Raw genomic sequence first — 20,840 nt, forward strand, 5'->3', positions numbered from 1 at the left:
GGTAAAGGTACCCTCATAACTGAATGCATTGTGCTGATCAGGACTCCTGTGCATGCAAGTCTGGACTTCGATTAGATTGTGATCAGAATTTGTTGTTTTTGATATTGTTATATTCCTTACCAGGTCCTCGTTATTTGTGAAAATAAGGTTCAGTGTGTTCTCCAGTCTTGTTGGCTCCACTATTTGCTGACTTAGGGTGTGTTTGTTGCAGAAATTCAGCAGCTCCTGCATGTGTGACCTTTCATCTGAGCTACCTCCAGGGATTATTTCTGCTACGACATTATTTGCTATATTCTTCCATTTTGTGTGTCTTAGATTGAAGTCACCAAGCAGCAAGATGTTTGGGGATGGGGCTGGAAAGTTGTCCAGACAGGAGTCGATTTTTGACAGTTGTTCTTTGAACTGTTGGGAAGTTGCATCCGGTGGCTTATATACAAGTACAATGACTAAGTTTTGGTTCTCGATTTTTATTGTCAGAACTTCAACTACATCATTTGTGGTGTTCAGTATCTCTATGCAAATGAGCGACTCTTTGACGTACAGGCCAACCCCCCTTTGTTGCCTGTTCTTTCTGTCGCATCTGAAAAGGTTGTATCCAGGTATCCATATTTCACTGTCAAAGTAATCTTTTGCGTGGGTCTCTGTGAAAGCTGCAAACAGTGAATTTGACTCCTCTAGAAGTCCACTAATGAAAGGTATTTTGTTGTTTGTGGATGGCTTAAGGCCCTGTATATTAGCAAATATAAATGAGGTTGTGTTGCATGTTTGTTGGGGGGATTTTGTTGTTGGCATCAGTAGCTGTGAGCCCGGAGGTGCCTCTGGCTGTGCCTCCAGTCCAACAAGGCTCCAAGGTGGTGGACTATTTTGGTTATCTCTTTCCATTTTCTTTCTTCGTTTCCTACCCCTAAAAAATCACTTGGGGTGTTGTCATAGCTACCATAGTTTCTATGATGTGTTGTATGGGGTGTGTGCCTCCTGGTCCCTTTTAGATGATATGCAGTGCAATTGGTATTGTAACATTGTTTTTCAAGTACTGAAGACTGACACATCTCCGGGTGGAAGTATTTGCAAGAGGTAGAACGACACACTCCCTTAGACAGGAGGTCACGGCAATTTTTGGGATGCTCAAAGTTGCATGCCCCATTCGTTTTCCCTGATATTCCGTGTTTACAGATGCCCCAAATATAGTATTTGCACCATTTTGTTTTTGGCTGGGTACAATTCGTGCTGGATGTATTCTTAATCTGTGCTGGCCCTAGGGCTGAACTACAGTCCTCCATAGCCAATTCAGAGACACCCCTATCTGCTGTCATGGCACCAACATTTTTCATGGGAGGGGATTCCCCGACTACATCTGTACTAGAGGCTATGACTGTGATGGCTGCAGAAGAGTCTACCCCAGAGGAGGGCTCCTCTACTACATCTGTACTAGGGGCTATGACTGTGATGGTTGCAGAAGAGTCTACCCCAGAGGAGGGCTCCTCTACTACATCTGTACTAGGGGCTATGGCGTTGGTGGCTGTGGAGGAGTCTTTAACTGAATCCGGATTTTCACAATGGCTGGGGGCTGGGTCTGGGTCAGCCCTAAGGCTGCGGACTGAACTAGCTGTTGTTTTTGTTTCCTGTGTTTTTTCTAGTGTGTATCTGCTTATTTTTGGGTCAGTTGTTGTAGACTGGGCATTCTCTGTGTTAGACTTTACTCCTTTCCTATCTTCCCATGCTCTATATATTCCAGGTAGACTATTCAATAGTTCCTCCTTTTTTTCATGTTTATTGTTTATTAACCTCCTGAGTGCTTTCCTGATATCTGTCCATAGTTCCACATCCCTGTTGCAGATCCAGAAACACCTATCTAGATAGATGTCATTTTTGGTTGCAGTGTTTATTCTTGCACAGGTAACATGATGTTTTGAAAAGCTAAGGTTGCATGTGATTCTAGATTTTTTCCCAAGAGCCTTTTCACATGTCCCACAGGTATACTGTACTGCCATCCTGCCTGTATCCTATTTGCAACTGGGTACCACAAGAACCTGATCTTCACTTTACCTTTCAGCTCTGCACGCAGGTGTTATGATTAGCTTTCCACATCACACATAATTTACTCTTGACGACATTGATTTTCTTGAACACACTGGGATTTTCAGAGTGATACACCAGTAAAGCCTTCACTTTGAAATCCCCACTAGCATTAGCACAGAACAAAAGAGTTAGTCTGTCTTTCATAGGCTTGTGTCCTGGCAGTGCCTTTTCCTCCTGCATAATGTAGGTCCTCTTTGGTATTTTCTTCCAAAAGAGACCTGTTGCGTCACAATTGAACACTTGTTGGGGTTGGAATTCTTCAGCCTCTATGTACCCCTTGAATTCCTGCACAAATTTTTCAACCATATGTTTGTCTGAACTTGCAGCCTCACAATGCCTTGCATCACTGTGTATGCCACTACGCTTCTTAACCCTTCGAGGGTCAGTCATGTACAAGTATGTCACTGCAGCCAGGGCCGGTCACGTACTTTTTTTTTTTTTTTTTTAACACACTGGCCGATTCCCATCAAGGCAAGGTGGCCCGAAAAAAAAAACTTTCACCATCATTTACTCCATCACTGTCTTGCCAGAAGGGTGCTTTACACTACAGTTTTTAAACTGCAACATTAACACCCCTCCTTCAGAGTGCAGGCACTGTACTTCCCATCTCCAGGACTCAAGTCCGGCCTGCCGGTTTCCCTGAATCCCTTCATAAATGTTACTTTGCTCACACTCCAACAGCACGTCAAGTATTAAAAACCATTTGTCTCCATTCACTCCTATCAAACACGCTCACGCATGCCTGCTGGAAGTCCAAGCCCCTCGCACACAAAACCTCCTTTACCCCCTCCCTCCAACCTTTCCTAGGCCGACCCCTACCCCGCCTTCCTTCCACTACAGACTGATACACTCTTGAAATCATTCTGTTTCACTCCGTTCTCTCTACATGTCCGAACCACCTCAACAACCCTTCCTCAGCCCTCTGGACAACAGTTTTGGTAATCCCGCACCTCCTCCTAACTTCCAAACTACGAATTCTCTGCATTATATTCACACCACACATTGCCCTCAGACATGACATCTCCACTGCCTCCAGCCTTCTCCTCGCTGCAACATTCATCACCCATGCTTCACACCCATGTAAGAGCGTTGGTAAAACTATACTCTCATACATTCCCCTCTTTGCCTCCAAGGACAAAGTTCTTTGTCTCCACAGACTTCTAAGTGCACCGCTCACCCTTTTCCCCTCATTAATTCTGTGATTCACCTCATCTTTCATAGACCCATCCGCTGACACGTCCACTCCCAAATATCTGAATACATTCACCTCCTCCATACTCTCTCCCTCCAATCTGATATCCAATCTTTCATCACCTAATCTTTTTGTTATCCTCATAACCTTACTCTTTCCTGTATTCACTTTTAATTTTCTTCTTTTGCATACCCTACCAAATTCCTCCACCAACCTCTGCAACTTCTCTTCAGAATCTCCCAGTGTCATCAGCAAAGAGCAACTATGACAACTCCCACTTTATGTGTGATTCTTTATCTTTTAACTCCACGCCTCTTGCCAAGACCCTCGCATTTACTTCTCTTACAACCCCATCTATAAATATATTAAACAACCACGGTGACATCACACATCCTTGTCTAAGGCCTACTTTTACTGGGAAATAATCTCCCTCTTTCCTACATACTCTAACTTGAGCCTCACTATCCTCGTAAAAACTCTTCACTGCTTTCAGTAACCTACCTCCTACACCATACACCTGCAACATCTGCCACATTGCCCCCATCCACCCTGTCATACGCCTTTTCCAAATCCATAAATGCCACAAAAACCTCTTTAGCCTTATCTAAATACTGTTCACTTATATGTTTCACTTTAAACACCTGGTCCACACACCCCCTACCTTTCCTAAAGCCTCCTTGTTCATCTGCTATCCTATTCTCCGTCTTACTATTAATTCTTTCAATAATAACTCTGCCATACACTTTACCAGGTATACTCAACAGACTTCTCCCCCTATAATTTTTGCACTCTCTTTTGTCCCCTTTGCCTTTATATAAAGGAACTATGCATGCTCTCTGCCAATCCCTAGGTACCTTACCCTCTTCCATACATTTATTAAATAATTGCACCAACCACTCCAAAACTATATCCCCACCTGCTTTTAACATTTCTATCTTTATATGCAAGAAAGGTATAAAATACCGACAATATGAAAGTTAGGACACATGTGCAACATCTGGATATCTTTATTGTAGACGTTTCGCCATCCAGTGGCTTTATCAATACAGATTCTAGGACATAATAGGAGGACAGTAGAACTATATACAAAAGATGAGGTAATCAGTCCCTCAGCCTTGGAGTTAGTGTTCACAGCATCGTGGTGGAGGAGAATCTGGAGCAAAGGCAAGAAGACTGGCGGTTATATAGGCGTCAGTGGATAGGGACGGGCAGCAGACGAGGGCATAGTCACTGGTAGGCGGGATTCCCCAGTGGAAGTAGGTCCTTCCCAAAGAGATGGGTTAGTTGCAGCAGCCGTGAAGAAGGTCTTGTAGATGTCCTCTGAACCAAGATTCCATGATGTTGCAGTGCCTCCTCTTTTAGTTTATAAACCTTCACCTCTCTCTTCCCTGATGCTTCTATTCTCCTTGCATCCCATCTACCTTTTACTCTCAATGTAGCTACAACTAAAAAGTGATTTGATATATCTGTGGCCCCTCTATAAACATGTACATCCTGAAGTCTACTCAACAGTCTTTTATCTACCAATACATAATCCAACAAACTACTGTCATTTCACCCTACATCATATCTTTTATACTTATTTATCCTCTTTTTCTTAAAATATGTATTACCTATAACTAAACCCCTTTCTATACAAAGTTCAATCAAAGGGCTCCCATTATCATTTACACCTGGCACCCCAAACTTACCTACCACACCCTCTCTAAAAGTTTCTCCTACTTTAGCATTCAGGTCCCCTACCACAATTACTCTCTCACTTGGTTCAAAGATTCCTATACATTCATTTAACATCTCCCAAAATCAGTCTCTCTCCTCTACATTCCTCTCTTCTCCAGGTACATACACGCTTATTATGACCTACTTTTCGCATCCAACCTTTACTTTAATCCACATAATCCTTGAATTTACACATTCATATTCTCTTTTCTCCTTCCATAACTGATCCTTCAACATTACTGCTACCCCTTCCTTAGCTCTAACTCTCTCAGATACTCCAGATTTAATCCCATTTATTTCCCCCCACCGAAACTCACGTACTTGTACGCCTAAATTCTAGCGCCTTCGAATCTGGTGGAAGAAAACTGGCAGGCCTACATATGAAAGAATGGGTCTGTGTGGTCAGTGTGCACAGTATAAAAAAAATCCTGAGGCATGCTGTGCATAATGAGAAAAAAACTTCAACTGTGTTTTTTGGTTTAAAACAGGGACTTTCTAGTGTATTTTCGTATAGTATTTTTTATTGTATTCTCGTTTCCATGGTCTCATTTGATAGAATGGAAAATATATTACAGAATTAGAGATGATTTTCATTGGTTTCATGATGACAAGTATCTTGAAATTGAGCTCAAAGTAGCAGAAATGATCGATTTTTGCCAATGTTCAAGAGTAAACAAATCACGCCACGCATCCAATACACATAAACTGGTGAGTCTAATATTCTTTCACAAGTGTGCTGATATCATTTATACTGTTTTTACAATGATGTAGTAGTATACATAACAAAAAACCTTCTATTTTCTGTGAGAATAAAAATTCAAAATGGAAAGTAAAAGTAATGTAAGAGGGGCCTAGAGACATGACTAATGAACAGATAAAATGTTATTTTAGTGCCATGAATGTCTATCTTGTTTATTCTGGACCCTTTTTCGAAATTGGCATCTTTTGAAATTTGTGTGAAATTGCCCAAGTTGCCAATTTCTGACCACTTTATTGGGTAGTTGAAATCGGTAAATGGGCAGATTCTTGTACTCAATCGATAGAACAAATGGAGTTCTAGGGAAATAGCTATTATTTTAGTCAACTGCAACATTGGAATTGGCCGAAAATAGGGCTCAAAATGGCCGAAATCGCCCACTTTGAGACTGCTAACTTCACGAGAGCATAATTCCGTAAGTTTTCCATCAAATTTCATACCTTTGGTGTCATTATGATCGGAAAAAGATTCTCCATTATTACATAATTTTTTTTTTCTCAACCCTGAGAACAAGTTTGGGAGAGGGTCTCTCGACCCTCAAAGGGCTAAATCTGTCAAACCAGCCTCTGCTGGCCTTAAATTCACTAACACCAGCACTAGTTCCAGGGATCTTTTTATGAGATCCGCATGCAGCTGCCTTGCCTTATCACAAATGATCATATCTGAAACACTATCTCCCACTAACCGTTTTTCGCTGATCCACAACAACTTCTCTACATCTTCCATTGTTTGTGATCTCTTTTTTGATAACATGTATACTTCTTTCACCACATAAGCTTCCTTGATTTGTTCTTTCTTTGCCAGGGTAGAAGTGATTGTTGATTTGTTTTTGCCATACATCCTGGCAAGCTCTGGCACCTGCACACCACTTTCGTATTTTTCTACAATTTCTTTCTTCAATTCTATCGTGTTTTTCACTTTCTTTACCAAAGCGCTGGCACTGTGAACTTTCTTTGAGCCCATGGTGACTTATTTTACAGTCACACTTAATAAACAAGCTCAAAAACCAATGGATTTTCAGGAAATGTTTGGATGAATGCATGGGGTATATGCTCATTCACCGAGAAACACAGGGAGACTGACTCACGTATGCGCGGCATCCTGGCGGGATGCGGGCTGACATGTCTAATACGGCCGATTTGTGAGGAACCGGCCGAAATACGGCGCAAAATTTCTGCCTAAATACGATTCGGCCGATACTTGCAGCAGCTGATATTCGTGGTTCCACTGTATCAATAATAATCACACTGAGGCACATAAACTGTCATATATGTTAATATAAACATTTTGATTAATCCATGTATGACATTTTTTCAAATTATATAATAAACATGCTACATAACAAATATGATGAATACACCCACAGTAGAATAAATTAACATAAATGTGAGATATTTTTCTAGTCGTGTTGTCGGAGTGTCGGAAAGAACAATGTTTTTTATAGCCCAGCACCAAAGAAAATGGGTACACAATAGTATTACTGGGAGTAACTGTAGAAAATTATTCCTTTCATATGCTTTCACTCAGAGCATTATTCCTTCTAAAAATGGTGTGTTACATGGGAATGGGAGTGTTGCTCTTTATTTATTCTACTGTACCAATGTGGAGACAACTTGTACACAATTTAAGGTGTTTGTATTATGGTAAAAGATTCACAAACATGGAAATAAGTCACTCTTTCTAACTTTTTTGGGTTATCCTAGGTACTTTACACATATGCTGCTATTTTAGTAATTTTAGCATACATACAGAGGTACAAAAAATACAGGTAAGAGCAGCATGCCAAAGCCACTTATATGCATAGCATTACAGGCTGGCTTAAAATTAACTTAAGATTAACTAAGCAATGATGAAATCAGTGATAAAACATTATTGTAAACAGATAACTATAAAGCACAAATGAGTATTACAAAGACAGGTCATATGGTTGCATGCATTGCTGTACATTCAGTCGAATGGAGTATTCTGTTAGGTAGTGTATTTAAAAAAAATAACAAAGTTAGATTGGGTCCTAGGTTTAACATTTGTGTGATATAATTGTGAGTAACATAGAGGATATACAATTTATAAGGTTCAGTTATTCAGTATTTATTTGGTTTTGAGTGAGTAAGTGATCTTTGAGAAGAGACTTGAATTTATAAACAGGTAGTGTTTCTTTTATATTTACAGGTAATGAATTCCAGATTTTAGGGCCTTTTATGTGCATTGAGTTTTTGCATAGCGTGAGATGGACACGAGGAACATCAGAGTGATCTGTGCCTTGTGTTATGGTCATGTGTTCTGTTGAGGTTGGCAAGGAGATGTTTGAGGGGAGGGTTAATATCAGAGTTAAGTGTTCTATGTATGTAATAGGTGCAGTAATAAGTATGGATGTTTTGTATGGTGAGTAGATTGAGTGTTTTGAATATTAGTGGAGTGTGCTGCCTGTAGTGAGAATTTGTTATCATTCTAACTGCAGCCTTTTGTTGGGTAATTAGTGGTCTGAGATGGTTAATTGTTGTTGAGCCCCATGCACAAATTCCATAGGTGAGATAGGGGTAAATAAGAGAGTGATAAAGGGCTAGGAGGGCTGACTCTGGAACATAGTACCGTATCTTCGATAGTATGCCTACAGTCTTGGAAATTTTCTTAGAAATTTGTTGTATATGTGTATGAAATTTGAGTCTATTATCAAGGTGGATTCCTAAGAATTTTCCCTCTGTTAGCTTTGTGATAGGTGATCTGTTTATCGTTATGTTAAGAGGTACATCTGTAGCTCTGTTACCAAACTGAATGAAGTAGGTTTTGTCAATGTTTAGTGTAAGTTTGTTAGTCCTCATCCAGGTAGATATTTTCTGTAATTCGGTGTTTACAGTATTGGCTAGCGTGACTGGGCTCGGGTGGGAGAAGACGTATGTAGTGTCATCTGCAAATAGTGTGGGTTTGAGTAATTGCGAAGCATTTGGTAGGTCATTTATGTATAGGAGAAAGAGAAGAGGGCCAAGGACACTTCCCTGTGGGACACCAACTGTAATTGGTTGTGCGGAAGAGCTTGCCCCATTTTTTTTCGGGTCACCCACCAAGGCAGGGTGGCCCAAAAAAGAAAACCTTTCACCATCATTCACTCCATCACTGTCTTGCCAGAAGGGTGCTTTACACTACAGTTTTTAAACTGCAACATTAACACCCCTCCTTCAGAGTGCAGGCACTGTAGTAGGTTGGTAGACAGCAACCACGCAGGGAAGTACTACCATCCTGCCAGATGACTGTGAAACAAAAACCTGTAACTGTTTTGCATGATGGTAGGATTGCTGGTTTCTTTTTCTGTCTCAAACACGCTAGATAACAGGCGTACACATATTGGCTTCTGTTGCTGAGGTAAGACTTGAGGTAGTTGAGGGAGTGCCCTCTAATACCATAGTGTGACAATTTTACGTGGAGCAAGTCATGGTCAACTGTATCAAAAGCTTTACGTAAGTCAATGAAGATCCCCAGTGGGACTTCTTTTTTCTCTATTGCAGTGTATATATGTTCTAGCATGTGTATAATAGCATCATTAGTATTTTTATTAGGCCTGAATCCAAATTGGCAGGGGTTGAGAATGTTTTGGGAGATGAGGTAGGAGTAGATTCGTTTATGAATTAATTTTTCGAAGATTTTTGAGAGAGGGTGTAAATTGGATATTGGCCTATAGTTATTCAACTCTGTTTGGTCTCCTCCTTTATGGATCGGGGTGACCCTTGCTATTTTGAGAACTGTAGGGAAGGTGGAGGATTCAATGGATTTGTTAAAGAGTGTTGCAATGATTGGTGATAGTACTTGTGACGCTTTTTTGTATATAAAGGGTGGTAAGGTATTTAAATCTCCTGCCTTGTTTTTCAGTGCGTTGATAATAAGGGAGACTTGGTATGGGTTAGTCGGAGCTAGGAACAGTGTGTTCGGGTAGTTGCCAGTGAGGTAGTCATTTGGTGGGGTGTCTGAGCTTGGGATTTTATTGGCAAGGTTTTGACCTATAGTGGAGAAGAAATCATTGAGTCTTTTTGCTGTTTCTGTTGGTGGGAGTTGGGGTTCATCTGATTTTGCTAATTTTATTTCACTATGTCGTGATATCTTTTTTGTTCCCAGAATTTCTGATAGGGTCTTCCAGGTCTTTTTTATATCACCTCGTAAGTTGGATAATCTGTTCTCATAATACAATTTTTTTGCCCTTCTTATCAGGCTGGTTAGGATTGACGAGTAACGTTTTGTTTGGTCTCTGGTTATGTGACCCATTCTGTACTGTTTTTCATATCGGTGTTTTGTATTTATGGATTTGAGAATGCTGGGTGTTAGCCAGGAGCTGTTCAGTCTCTTAGCTGTCATCTGTTTAGTTTTTTTAGGGCAGTGCTTGTTATAAAGGTATTGGGTCTTTTTTAGAAAATTATTAAAACATTCGTCAATATCTGTATAGATTTCTAGCTCAGTGTGCCAGTCAATGTTTGTTACTGCTGTTGTGAAGTTATTAATGGCTGCCTCATTGTGAAGTCTGAAGGTGACTTTAGTAGTGTCTTGGGGTATTTTACCAAGAGTTGTTATGAGGAAAGTAGGGTAGTGGTCTGTGGTATTATCTGTAATTATGCCTGATTTTAAAGGGGATATGGTGTTGGTCCAGATGTGGTCAAGTAGGGAAACACTAGTCTCTGTAACTCTTGTAGGTTTTGTTACTGTTGGTAGCAACATGCAGTTACTCATTGTGTTTGTGAATTCAGTAACGTGTGGGTCCTGGTCTTGCAGGAGATTTATATTGAAGTCACCTGAGAGTAGTAAGTGATCTTTGTTCATGCGTGCATCAGTTATCATACTTCCTTGGTTTTGACTAAATTGGCTAATGTTTGATTGTGGAACTCTGTAGATGTTTATCACTGTGAGAGGTTTTTGTAGGTATTTGGATTTGAATTTAGCTATTATATATTTCCCATGTTCATCCCTTGTGCAAGTATTAGTGATACATTCTAGTTGGTCTGAGTAGTATATAGCTGTGCCACCCCCTTGTTGGTCTGGCCTACAGTTGTGAATGGCTGTGTAACCACTGTAGGTAGTACTTTAAAGGTAATTCTTTAAAGTTAGAATTATAATATAAAATTATAATATAAAAGGGACTAATATAAGTTGTGATGAACAATAAAGTGGTAATCAAATAATTGCACTAAGGTCTAATATAATGACTTTTGTGGAGTCTATGTTTTGAGCTAGAATGAGCTATAGTACAACTAGATTTAATCTAATAATATAACAATACAAATTAAAAATAGCACCAGTCTCTCACTAGTAATTGCAATATTGTCTAATATAATGAATTTGGTATTGACTATAGTACAACTGATTTTAATCTAATAATATAAAAAAGGCACAAGACTCTCAATTGTAATTGCACTAAGGTGTTATATAAGTTATTTACAAGAATTAGAGTATAACTAGATTTAAATTGACAAGATAAAATATACAAGTTAAGGTAGCAAAAGAATAAAAAAAAGTAGAAAAAAAATATATGAGGTAGTTGGTACTAGTTAGCAAAAGATAGTTAAGGGCCTTGAACAATAATATAATTGAAATATACATTAATTGCACACACAATATAGTCACTAAGATATGAAAACAATCTTAGAGTAGGAATTATAATATAAACTTATAATATAAAAATACAAATTGAAATGGTACTTGCAATTGCACTAGAGTCTGGTATAGGTTGTTGACAAGATCAGGAGTATAACTACTCTCTTCTCACCCTACATTAAGACTACAAATATTTTAACGGAAGTAATGAGTGTACTGTAAATGCATTCTATTGCTCTAGGGTGCTTTAAATGTATATTAGGTGTGGGTGGGGTGGCCCTACCTACCACACCTCCTCCTGTTTCTTTCAATAAACCGGCCATATTCCACCGAAGCAGGATGGCCCAAAAAGAAAAACAAAAGTTTCTCTTTTTATCTTCAGTAATGTAAACAGAAGGGGTTACTAGCCCCTTGCTCCCAGCAAGTCTTGCTTCCTCCGTAAGTCCTACCACACCTGACCTCTTAACCCTTTGACTGTTTTCGTAATATATATACGTCTTACGAGCCAGTGTTTCGGACGTATATATACTCAATAATTCTAGCGGCTTCAAATCAAGCAGGAGAAAGCTGGTAGGCCCACATGTGAAAGAATGGGTCTGTGTGGTCAGTGTGCACCATATAAAAGAAATCCTGCAGCACGCAGTGCATAATGAGAAAAAAAAAACTCCGACCATTTTTTTGAAATAAAACGCTGACTTTAAGATGTATTTTCGTATAGTATTTATCGTTGTATTCTCGTTTTCGTGGTCTCATGTGATAAAATGGAGAACATAGTACAGAAATAGATATGATTTTGATTAGTTTCACGATGAAAACGACCTTGAAATTGAGCTCAAAGTAGCGGAAATGTTCAATTTTTACCAATGTTCAAGAGTAAGGAAATCACACCACACGTCCAATACACGTCAATTGGGGAGTCTAATATTCTTTCACTAGTGCACTGATATTATTTATACCATTTTTACAATAATGCAGTAGTCTGCATAACAGTAAATTTTGTATTTTTTTGTATGAATAAAAAATCAAAATAGAAAGCAATAATAATATAAGAGGGGCCTAGAGACGTGACTAATGAACAGAGGATATGTTATTTTAGTGCCAAGAATGTCTACATTGTTTATTCTGGACCCTGTTTTGAAATTGGCATCTTTTTTTAATTTGCGTGAAATTGGCGATATTGCCAATTTCTGACCACTGTATTGGGTAGTTCAGATCAGTAAATGGGCAGTTTCTTGTACTCAATAGATAGAAAAAATGGATTTCTAAAGAAATAGCTATGAGTTTGATAGACTGGAACAATGGAATTAGCCAAAAATAGGGCTGAAAGTGGGTGAAATTGCCGATTCGTCAATATCACTGAGGTCGCTAACTTTGTGAGAGCGTAATTCTGTCAGTTTTCCATAAAATTTCGTTCTTTTGGTGTCATTACAATTGGGAAAAGATTCTCTATCTTTTCATACGAAAAAAATAATTTTTTTTTTCGGAAATTTTGCGACACCAGGAGACACCTTAGGATTTGGGGTTGTGACAGTCAAGGGGTTAAAGGAACCCCAGAAACAGACCTCTGTGGACAGATTTTTGATGCGACAGAGGTCCAGTGACTGTCAAGTTGTTCCCAGTGGCATTAAAAAACGAAGAAGGGAAGTAACCCTGGAAAAGGACTTGCTACCGAAAGTCCTTATGGAAGGGGATTCCCTTTCCAAACAATAATAGGACACCTCCATCATCTCCCCTCCTCCCATCTCATCACTCATCAATAACTCTTCAATAAAGGTAAGTGTCATTTATTCTTCTTGTAGTATTTATTGTGTATGTATCATTGTTTTCTGTGTAGGAAAATGTGTATTTCATATGCAATTTTTTTTTTAATACTTTTGGGTGTCTGGAACAGATTAATTGGATTTCCATTATTTCTTATGGGGAAAATTAATTCGGCTAACGATAAAATTGGTTAAGGACAAACTCTCTGGAACGGATTAAAATCGTTACCCCGAGGGTCCACTGTATAACATTTTTAGTGTATTTTTAAATGTTTATTCAGTAGTGTACAGGTCTCCCTCAACATTCGCGAGGGTTAGGGGATCAAGAGCCTCACGAATGTTTGGTGCCCCAATATATTGTAGGGAAATATAATACAATACTGCTTCCTTAACTTGTTGAACCATGAACAATCATAAAATACATGAAAATGCCATAAATTTTACTAAATACATACATGTTATGGTTTAATAACATGTATGTTATTAAATACCACTGCCTCCACCACTTCCTCAACCAATGCCTCCACCACTTCCTGAACCACTGCGAGTCCCTACTACCCTCCCTCCGATCCCACAACTGGCAGCCAGCCCTCCTACCAGTGTGGTGAGTGTTTTGTTTGTTCATTATTTGCTATTAAACTACAGTATAAATAATGTAAGCCCATTCATGACTGAATATTGAAATGGCTATTGGGACAGGTATTGGACAGTGACATCATGTGTTTACTCTTGAACACAGCAAAGAATCAAACATTTCTGCTACTGCTAATATTAACAATAGTAATAATTTATTATTTTATTATTTTTTATTATCACACCGGCCGATTCCCACCAAGGCAGGGTGGCCCGAAAAAGAAAAACTTTCACCATCATTCACTCCATCACTGTCTTGCCAGAAGGGTGCTTTACACTACAGTTTTTAAACTGCAACATTAACACCCCTCCTTCAGAGTGCAGGCACTGTACTTCCCATCTCCAGGACTCAAGTCCGGCCTGCCGGTTTCCCTGAATCCCTTCATAAATGTTACTTTGCTCACACTCCAACAGCACGTCAAGTATTAAAAACCATTTGTCTCCATTCACTCCTATCAAACACGCTCACGCATGCCTGCTGGAAGTCCAAGCCCCTCGCACACAAAACCTCCTTTACCCCCTCCCTCCAACCCTTCCTAGGCCGACCCCTACCCCGGGTCGGTGGTTGAGGCATCGTCAATCAGTGTGGCTTTGTTTATGCTGGAGTGAACATTAGTCTCCACGCTCTTCTAAACATTTCACAATAATTCATTGTGTTTGGTGCTTGTAGACTGAGTGTGACTGGAGTGGTAGAGGCAGTGGTTGAGGAAGCGGTTGAGGAAGCGGTTGAGGAAGCGGTTGAGGCAGCGGTTGAGGCAGCGGTTGAGGCAGTGGGTGAAGCAGTGAGTGAGGCAGTGGTAGAGGCAGTGGTTGAGGAAGCGGTTGAGTCAGTGGTTGAGGCAGTGGGTGAGGCAGTGAGTGAGGCAGTGAGTGAGGCAGTGGGTGAGGCAGCAGTTGAGGCAATGGTAGAGGCAGCGGTTTAGGCAGCAGTTGAGGCAATGGTATTTAATAACATATATGTTATAAATAATAATCAGTGGACCCCCGCATACCGATTTTAATCCGTGCAAGAGGGGTCATTGTTATGCGAAATAATTGGTATGCGAATGAATTTTCCCCATAAGAAATAATGGAAATCAAATTAATCCGTGCAAGACACCCAAAAGTATGAAAAAAAAATTTTACCACATGAAATATACATTTTCCTACACACAAAGAGAAGGATACATGCACAATAGTAGAGTAGTACATGCACAGTATATATTGTGCATGTACTACTCTACTAAATGAAGAATAAATGACACTTACCTTTATTGAAGATGCAGCAATGACTGATGAGACACTGTGTCCTGGGAGTGCCTTTTCCTCCTGAGTACTGTAGGTCCTGTTTGGCATTTTCTTCCAGAACAGGCCTTATCACACTGTGTATGCCACTACGATTCTTAAATCTCTCAAACCAACCTTTGCTGGCTTTAAATTTACCAATATGAGCACTAGTTCCAGGCATTTTTCCCTGTTCACCTGGGTGTTAGTCGACTTGTGTGGGTTGCATCCTGGGAGACAAGATTAAGGACCCCAATGGAAATAAGTTAGACAGTCTTCGATGACACTGACTTTTTTGGGTTATCCTGGGTGGCAAATCCTCTGGGGTTAATTGTTTCTTGGTATTCTCAATAAGCCACACCAACAATGGTGCTACAGCAGCAGCAGCAGCTGACGGTGGTACAGCAGCAACAGACGATGCTACAGCAGCAGCAGACGATGCTACAGCAGCAGCAGACGATGCTACAGCAGCAGCAGCAGCTGACGGTGGTACAGCAGCAACAGACGATGCTACAGCAGCAGCAGATGATGCTACAGCAGCAGCAGCAGCTGACGGTGGTACAGCAGCAGCAGACGATGCTACAGCAGCAGCAGACGATGCTACAGCAGCAACAGACGATGTTACAGCAGCAGCAGACGATGCTACAGCAGCAGCAGCAGCAGACGATGCTACAGCAGCAGCAGACGATGCTACAGCAGCAGCAGCAGCTGACGGTGGTACAGCAGCAACAGACGATGCTACAGCAGCAACAGACGATGTTACAGCAGCAGCAGACGATGCTACAGCAGCAGCAGCAGCAGCTGACAGTGCAGCAGCAGCAGCAGCTGTACCACCAATAGTAGCGATGGTTGATTGGGGTTTATTATACAGCCTGGCCAGCTCGGAGACACGCACTCCACTTTCATACTTATCAATGATCTTTTTCTTCATCTCTATTGTAATTCTCACCCTTATTGCTGTAGGGTTGGCACTAGAAGCTTTCTTGGGGCCCATGGTCACTTATTTTCCAGAAAAAGCACCGAAAACACTGTAATAATACGAAATATTCCGATTGTATGCTTGGATGTTACCGCGGAGGCTGGCTGGTAAACAATGCCACCGGCGGCACATGTGAGGCTGGCTGAGGGCGCACATTGGACGCGTCTCGGACGAAAATCGGTGAGCGGGATTTTAAGCGGTATGCGAGGCAAAATTTTTGCGATTAAAGCAAGCGGTATGCGGATTAATCGTTATGTGATGCCATCGGTATGCGGGGGTCCACTGTAGTACATATTATTAATAACATGTATTATTATTATTATTATTATTATTAATAACATGTATGTTATTAAATACCACTGACTCAATCGCTGCCTCACCCACTGCCTCAAACGCTGCCTCACCCACCGCCTCAACCACTGGCTCACCTGCTGCCTCTACAAGCACCAACCACAATGAATTATTGTGAATTGTGTAGAAGAGCGTGGAGACTAATGTTCACTCCAGCATAAACAAAGCCACACTGACTGACGATGCCTCAACCACTCCCTCGTATTTTTGTACAGCAACCACCCAGGGAAGTACTACCGTCCTGCCAGATGACTGTGAAACAGAAACCTGTAACTGTTTTGCATGATGGTAGGATTGCTGGTTTCTTTTTCTCTCATAAACACACTAGACAACAGGGATATCTTGCTACTCCTACTTACACTTTGGTCACACTTCACAGACACGCACATGCATATATATATACATACATCTAGGTTTTTCTCCTTTTTTCTAAATACCTCTTGTTCTTCTTTATTTCTTCTATTGTCCATGGGGAAGTGGAAAAGAATCTTTCCTCCGTAAGCCATGCGTGTCGTATGAGGCGACTAAAATGCCGGGAGCAATGGGCTAGTAACCCCTTCTCCTGTAGACATTTACTAAAAAAGAGAAGAAGAAAAACTTCATAAAACTGGGAGGCTTAAATGTGCGTGGATGTAGTGCGGATGACAAGAAACAGATGATTGCTGATGTTATGAATGAAAAGAAGTTGGATGTCCTGGCCCTAAGCGAAACAAAGCTGAAGGGGGTAGGGGAGTTTCAGTGGGGGGGAAATAAATGGGATTAAATCTGGAGTATCTGAGAGAGTTAGAGCAAAGGAAGGGGTAGCAGTAATGTTGAATGATCAGTTATGGAAGGAGAAAAGAGAATATGAATGTGTAAATTCAAGAATTATGTGGATTAAAGTAAAGGTTGGATGCGAGAAGTGGGTTATAATAAGCGTGTATGCACCTGGAGAAGAGAGGAATGCAGAGGAGAGAGAGAGATTTTGGGAGATGTTAAGTGAATGTATAGGAGCCTTTGAACCAAATGAGAGTAATTGTGGTAGGGGACATGAATGCTAAAGTAGGAGAAACTTTTAGAGAGGGTTTGGTAGGTAAGTTTGGGGTGCCAGGTGTAAATGATAATGGGAGCCCTTTGATTGAACTTTGTATAGAAAGGGGTTTAGTTATAGGTAATACATATTTTAAGAAAAAGAGGATAAAGAAGTATACAAGATATGATGTAGGGCGAAATGACAGTAGTTTGTTGGATTATGTATTGGTAGATAAAAGACTGTTGAGTAGACTTCAGGATGTACATGTTTATAGAGGGGCCACAGATATATCAGATCACTTTCTAGTTGTAGCTACACTGAGAGTAAAAGGTAGATGGGATACAAGGAGAATAGAAGCATCAGGGAAGAGAGAGGTGAAGGTTTATAAACTAAAAGAGGAGGCAGTTAGGGTAAGATATAAACAGCTATTGGAGGATAGATGGGCTAATGAGAGCATAGGCAATGGGGTCGAAGAGGTATGGGGTAGGTTTAAAAATGTAGTGTTAGAGTGTTCAGCAGAAGTTTGTGGTTACAGGAAAGTGGGTGCGGGAGGGAAGAGGAGCGATTGGTGGAATGATGATGTAAAGAGAGTAGTAAGGGAGAAAAAGGTGGCATATGAGAAGTTTTTACAAAGTAGAAGTGATGCAAGGAGGGAAGAGTATATGGAGAAAAAGAGAGAGGTTAAGAGAGTGGTGAAGCAATGTAAAAAGAGAGCAAATGAGAGAGTGGGTGAGATGTTATCAACAAATTTTGTTGAAAATAAGAAAAAGTTTTGGAGTGAGATTAACAAGTTAAGAAAGCCTAGAGAACAAATGGATTTGCCAGTTAAAAATAGGAGAGGAGAGTTATTAAATGGAGAGTTAGAGGTATTGGGAAGATGGAGGGAATATTTTGAGGAATTGTTAAATGTTGATGAAGATAGGGAAGCTGTGATTTCGTGTATAGGACAAGGAGGAATAACATCTTGTAGGAGTGAGGAAGAGCCAGTTGTGAGTGTGGGGGAAGTTCGTGAGGCAGTAGGTAAAATGAAAGGGGGTAAGGCAGCCGGGATTGATGGGATAAAGATAGAAATGTTAAAAGCAGGTGGGGATATAGTTTTGGAGTGGTTGGTGCAATTATTTAATAAATGTATGGAAGAGGGTAAGGTACCTAGGGATTGGCAGAGAGCATGCATAGTTCCTTTGTATAAAGGCAAAGGGGATAAAAGAGAGTGCAAAAATTATAGGGGGATAAGTCTGCTGAGTATACCTGGTAAAGTGTATGGTAGAGTTATTATTGAAAGAATTAAGAGTAAGACGGAGAATAGGATAGCAGATGAACAAGAAGGCTTTAGGAAAGGTAGGGGGTGTGTGGACCAGGTGTTTACAGTGAAACATATAAGTGAACAGTATTTAGATAAGGCTAAAGAGGTCTTTGTGGCATTTATGGATTTGGAAAAGGCGTATGACAGGGTGGATAGGGGGGCAATGTGGCAGATGTTGCAAGTGTATGGTGTAGGAGGTAGGTTACTGAAAGCAGTGAAGAGTTTTTACGAGGATAGTGAGGCTCAAGTTAGAGTATGTAGGAAAGAGGGAAATTATTTCCCAGTAAAAGTAGGCCTTAGACAAGGATGTGTGATGTCACCGTGGTTGTTTAATATATTTATAGATGGGGTTGTAAGAGAAGTAAATGCGAGGGTCTTGGCAAGAGGCATGGAGTTAAAAGATAAAGAATCACACACAAAGTGGGAGTTGTCACAGCTGCTCTTTGCTGATGACACTGTGCTCTTGGGAGATTCTGAAGAGAAGTTGCAGAGATTGGTGGATGAATTTGGTAGGGTGTGCAAAAGAAGAAAATTAAAGGTGAATACAGGAAAGAGTAAGGTTATGAGGATAACAAAAAGATTAGATGATGAAAGATTGAATATCAGATTGGAGGGAGAGAGTATGGAGGAGGTAAATGTATTCAGATATTTGGGAGTGGATGTGTCAGCGGATGGGTCTATGAAAGATGAGGTGAATCATAGAATTGATGAGGGGAAAAGAGTGAGTGGTGCACTTAGGAGTCTGTGGAGACAAAGAACTTTGTCCTTGGAGGCAAAGAGGGGAATGTATGAGAGTATAGTTTTACCAACGCTCTTATATGGGTGTGAAGCATGGGTGATGAATGTTGCAGCGAGGAGAAGGCTGGAGGCAGTGGAGATGTCATGTCTGAGGGCAGTGTGTGGTGTGAATATAATGCAGAGAATTCGTAGTTTGGAAGTTAGGAGGAGGTGCGGGATTACCAAAACTGTTGTCCAGAGGGCTGAGGAAGGGTTGTTGAGGTGGTTCGGACATGTAGAGAGAATGGAGCGAAACAGAATGACTTCAAGAGTGTATCAGTCTGTAGTGGAAGGAAGGCGGGGTAGGGGTCGGCCTAGGAAAGGTTGGAGAGAGGAGGTAAAGGAGGTTTTGTGTGCGAGGGGCTTGGACTTCCAACAGGCATGCGTGAGCGTGTTTGATAGGAGTGAATGGAGACAAATGGTTTTTAATACTTGACGTGCTGTTGGAGTGTGAGCAAAGTAACATTTATGAAGGGGTTCAGGGAAACCGGCAGGCCGGACTTGAGTCCTGGAGATGGGAAGTACAGTGCCTGCACTCTGAAGGAGGGGTGTTAATGTTGCTGTTTAAAAACTGTAGTGTAAAGCACCCTTCTGGCAAGACAGTGATGGAGTGAATGATGGTGAAAGTTTTTCTTTTTCAGGCCACCCTGCCATGGTGGGAATCGGCCAGTGTGATAATAAAAAAAAATAATAAAATAAATATTATTATTATTATTATTATGATTATTTTTATTATTACTATTATTATTTTTATTATTACTATTGTTATTATTAGCAGTAGCAGAAATGTTTGATTCTTTGCTGTGTTCAAGAGTAAACACATGATGTCACCGTCCAATACCTGTCCCAATAGCCATTCCAATATGCAGTCAAGAATGGGTTTACATTATTTATACTGTAGTTTAATAGCAAATAATGAACAAACAAAACACTCGCCACACAGTGATGGGAGAGCTGGCTGCCAGTTGCGGGGTCGGAGGGAGGGTAGTAGGGACTCGCAGGTGGCAGGAAACTTAAACATGATTTGGCGGCTGGGAATTTGGCGGTTGGGAATTCGTGAATGTATGAAGCCCGTGAAAGTTGAAAACGCGAATGTTGAGGGAGACCTGTACTGTATATTGTAATAAAATAGAGGAAATCAGCTCTAATATACATTATTTAGGTATGCATACTGGTCAGAGAGCCCGTTGTAAGTCCAATGAAAAATTGCGCATGTGCAATTCTTCGTCTTGTCAGTATTGTATACCATACATGTACAGACCAAGACACCGGTTGCTTGGTGGTGGAGGGAGGGTAAAAGGGAGTAGGTTCATGATTGAATTTTGAATTTTATTTTTTCTTGGTTTCTTTTTTATTAAATTATTAAATTTATTAAATTTATAAAATTTATTAAATTTATTTATTTGGGAGGTATATGGCAATTTAAGGTCCATCTTCATTGATC

General features: G+C 40.5%; 1 protein-coding gene across 5 annotated transcripts in view; it reads left to right on the plus strand.

Moving 5' to 3' along the window:
* Es2 (ess-2 splicing factor homolog) overlaps positions 1-20,840 on the plus strand; it is a 90,474-nt gene that overhangs the window by 54,733 nt on the left and 14,901 nt on the right. The gene's annotated exons all lie outside the window — the stretch shown is intronic.

Source organism: Cherax quadricarinatus, chromosome 2 (genome assembly GCF_038502225.1).
Source record: "Cherax quadricarinatus isolate ZL_2023a chromosome 2, ASM3850222v1, whole genome shotgun sequence".
Taxonomy (NCBI): Eukaryota; Metazoa; Arthropoda; class Malacostraca; order Decapoda; family Parastacidae; genus Cherax; species Cherax quadricarinatus.